Raw genomic sequence first — 4,379 nt, 5'->3', positions numbered from 1 at the left:
GAGGACAGCTTGCCCAGTCAGTGAAGAAGGCAGAGCTGCTTCCATTGCGCGCTTTGGTGCTGGCTTCTCAAGAGAGGAACGGAGGAGGCGCAGCTCATCTTTGGCAATATCAAGAAAATGTACACACTTAGGCAATAGATGGCAGTGTTTCCACAAATTTTAATACTGCAGTGGCTTTTAAGGGAAGCTTTGTGTTCAGCTTGTCAGTAGCTCGCCGTGATCGTATAGTGGTTAGTACTCTGCGTTGTGGCCGCAGCAACCTCGGTTCGAATCCGAGTCACGGCAGGAATGAGGAGGCTTTTGGAAGAAAAATAAAATGTGGCCACATGCTGTATGGCATCCAGGCTAAATTTTACAAACAGACAGAATAATGAAGATCAACTAAAAACAAGAATCAGCATAAATACTTTAAACTTTATGAAGATGACATCTATGTAGTTGCTTTATTAATGGACCAATCCTGCTGCAAGTGCATTGCGTGGGGATTTTTTTTTATTTGCATTGACGGATAATATGATAAAACTGGAGTGTAGTGGGCATGTAATTATTATTAATTACAACTACTTAAGCTGTGCTTTGAGCAGACTCGTCAAGTCTGCTTGCTTTTGAGCCTTGCCAGGGCTATACAGTAATAACAGCCCTGAATTATTTGGAAAGATGTCAGCAGGAGATGTGGAAATCCTGTTTAACCAGGCATGAATTGTTGTTAGGAGGGTTTTTTTCCAGGATGACAGAGAGAAAATGAACTGTCCCTTATCAGTAATTGCAGGAAACATTTTGTTTCTATGATATGAACTGGTTGTAATTTAACTTTCCTGCATCATTGGATAATGTAAGAAGCCAGTTGTTGCTCAGAATGAAAATCTCTGAAGTGGGCATTTGGGTCTGATAAAGGGGGTATATTATAAGTAGACAATAGGGCTCAAGCCATAAATAATGTCCATATATGGCAAAACTTTTTAAATGATATTTTCCAAAAGACTGGGGTTTGTATTGTAAGTAGCTAAATGTTGAATTAATGTGAGTAACACGACTTTAATGGGCTTTTCTCTAGGACTTAAAAACATGAACAATCCAGCCTGAAGATGTCAGCGGTGCGTGTGCTATAATGAGGTTCTACTGTTCCCCCACTGTAGCTGTCATGTTTTAAATAAGGGGCCACTAGAAGAGTCTACATTAATGGCCTCATGGCTGTCTCCTTGACTACTTAGCAATAGTGTACTGAATTTACAGAATGCTAACAAATTTTCAAATAAATATATCCAGGGTTGATCGAGTTCTTTCAGAGCCAGTGAGTTCTTGCAAATAACATTATAGAAGGACGAGAATAAGTACCATACCTCCCTTTCTAACCAGCAGTCACCGTTTGATTATGAACCCCAAACATTGGTCTCAGAGCCCCGTGTTATAGAAGCAGTAAAATGTGTTTATTGTCTCTTCCAAGACTCCCTTTCAAGATCATTTTTCAGTCTGAAATCTCTTCTGACTGCTGACTTCGCATCCCTCCTTTATTCCCACTGTTCCCACACACTTGCCCGCCCCCCCTGCCCCGCCCCCCTCAACCTTTACCTCGGGACTGCACCTTCTTATCTTACTGCCAGGACTAATGCTACTTGAAGCATACTGCTTTAGTTAAAACAGGAGAATCCCAGATCTTGGTATTTTCGTAAGTGACTGAAAGTGCAAGGAACGTCTCATCTGAGGACGCACCCTGCGTTCATCATAATTCAAGGGTCGCAAGTGACAGAAACCCAATCTGGAAGCACGAGAGGCATGAACCAAAGCATTAGCTTCAGAAACGATCTCAGGTCAGGCTATTGAGGAGAACCAGAGCATGCTCGCTCCATCTCATATTTCTTCCTGAATGTTACTGTGATTCTCTGCAACTTACATCTATGTAGCTGGAACTTTGTCAGGTCCAGCTCTTTATATAGTAAGCATTGACTGCAGTGAGGGGGAGGGAGGGAAAGGAGGGAGATCTCTTCTGTTTCTTTTCAAAAATCCTGGACAGGATGAAATAGGCTTATCATCCATCAGAGTCCATCAGCTATGTCATGGGGACAGTGAGATAGACAAAGGAGAGCCTTTATCACATCAGGAGGCCAAAAGGAGAGACCTGACAGCCTTGGAGCCGCTACCATCTTTCCCTACTCTGCAGAGCATCTGTGTCTGTCTGTTTCCACAGGCCCGTGAGTTTGCCTCCCACCCAACCAGCGCGCTTACTACCGTGTTGATCACTGTCCTGTGTTTGTGATAAGCGGATGCTCACAGTCAGCTATTGGATGGATCACAGGGCCCCCAATGGAGGAGCTAGAGAAAATACCCAAGAAGCTAAAGGGAACTGCAACCCTATAGGTGGAACAACATTATGAACTAACCAGTACCCCAGAGCTCTTGACTCTAGCTGCACATGTATCAAAAGATGGCCTAATTGGCCATCACTGGAAAGAGAGGCTCATTGGACTTGCAAACTTTATATGCCCCAGTACAGGGGAACGCCAGTGCCAAAAAGTGGGAGTGGGTGGGTAGGGTTGTGGGGAGGACAGTATGGGGGACTTTTGGGATAGCATTGGAAATGTAAATGAGGAAAATACCTAATAAAAAAAAGAAAAAAAAAAAGAAAGCACGAACAAGGAACTTATTGAACAAATAGCCTATTTTGGGGGCCTATGGTTCTAGAGGGACATGAATCCACCGCCACCGTGGCAGGGAAGCAACAAAGGCAGAAACAGCTGAGAGCTCACAATTTGAACCAAAAGCAGGAACCAGAGAGAGCCAGCTCAGAATGGCACCTGAGCTTTGAAACCACAGGGCTCACCCCAGTGTGGTTTCCCTTCTAAATCTAACCAAACAGGTTTACCAACTGGGTACTGCTTAGTTAAAAGCCGAAGAATTTGGGGGTGTCTCATTCAAACCACCACAGTTGCCTCGCAGTAAATGAAAATAATGGCGAAATGGTAAAAATATGGTGATCCTGGGCCTGACTTTGAGCCTAAACACTCACAGTTGGAACAGTTGCCTAACCGGACAGCATTTCAAATGACCTCTTCGTTGTCTTTACCGGAAGGGGGCCTTCCTGCCGGTGAAACCTGCTTAAGTGAGCCATGTTGTCTACACTCTCTCATGGGGGAAGAGGGGAAGAGTGGAAGGTGACTGTGAGAAGTAAAAAAAAAACACCTGCTACATAAACACATACAGAAAGACAACACTAGCACTTAGTAGGGCTACAGCGGTAACATATACCCATATCCTTCCAAGATCACTGAATGCCCTCAGGTACCACCTGGCCCTCATTGAGTAGAACAACCAGACTGAGCTTATGTTAGGAAAAAGACTCCACACCACAGATTTCAGAAATTTAAAAAATATGACACTGTAGACTCCAAAACCAAGGGCAGCCCAAATCAGCATCCCCAGAGAGACGGCATCCGTACCCACGTTTGCAGTCCCAGCTTTCGCCTCTTCATGTGGTTTCCATGACTGAACACCATGAAAATCAATGGTTACTTTCATCAACGGCTTGTTGACGTTAGAGTTCCTTCTTGCTGTTGTAAAAACGTGTCAAGTTTTCACTCTTAAAAACAATTTTATGTCAAATTCGTTTTCAGAATAAATTAAGGCCCAAGTTAAAAGAGGAAATGAATTCTTGTTTTTAATTACATTAACATGGAGACATTACCTATTTTAATTTTTATGGAAGCATTTTATAAATACCAAAACAGGCCCAATTATTATCTTCATGTTTATATAGTCTATATTTCATCATTCAGGGACAGTCCATATTTTATAAACAAAGTCATTATTTGCTAGTGAACAAACAGGTAATTGTGATATATGCTTCAAAAATCACCTCTCTAAAAGGTCAGCTACAGGTCATTTCAGGGAAAATGAATTTTTCACATTGATGAAATGCTTGAGACTTGAATCCAGGACCAGGCAACAGCAGCATCGAAGGCTGTAGTTTTAATTGATTAATCACATTCTTTACTGTAGCTTTAATTAATGCAGGAATGGCATTCTTTACTATACTCAAGAGGCTCAACTACAGTGGCAAGAGATTATTTTGTTTGATTTCAGTGAATCTGACTTAAAAAAAAAGTTTTATTAGTTCTTCATTCATACTTTACCACCCTCAATTCTTCCGAGATCTGCCCTGTTTCTCCATTCACCCAACTATGTGCCTTTTGGTTTTATTTTTTTAACATGAAGTTATTCTTGGACGTGTGGTCTTCTGCTGGGACCGGTGGTTGTCGTTTTATTCTTGGAGAAACCTGAGTGCCAATAGCTTCCTGCCTAGGGGTAGGATTTCAGGCCCACGTGGACTGGCAGAGGTCTTGTGTGTGACGTCACAACCTTGGTGAGTCCTATGTGCAGCTGCC

General features: G+C 42.6%; 1 non-coding gene across 1 annotated transcript; it reads left to right on the top strand.

Annotated features, from left to right (window-relative positions):
• Window positions 1-213: 213 nt before the first annotated feature.
• Window positions 214-285, top strand: Trnah-gug. Its single transcript has one exon. It is a non-coding gene; the product is annotated as a tRNA-His (tRNA).
• Window positions 286-4,379: the final 4,094 nt, after the last annotated feature.

Source organism: Mus caroli, chromosome 4 (genome assembly GCF_900094665.2).
Source record: "Mus caroli chromosome 4, CAROLI_EIJ_v1.1, whole genome shotgun sequence".
Classification (NCBI taxonomy): Eukaryota; Metazoa; Chordata; class Mammalia; order Rodentia; family Muridae; genus Mus; species Mus caroli.
The sequence above is the reverse complement of the archived record's forward strand: the minus strand, read 5'-3'. Positions and strand labels throughout refer to the sequence as shown.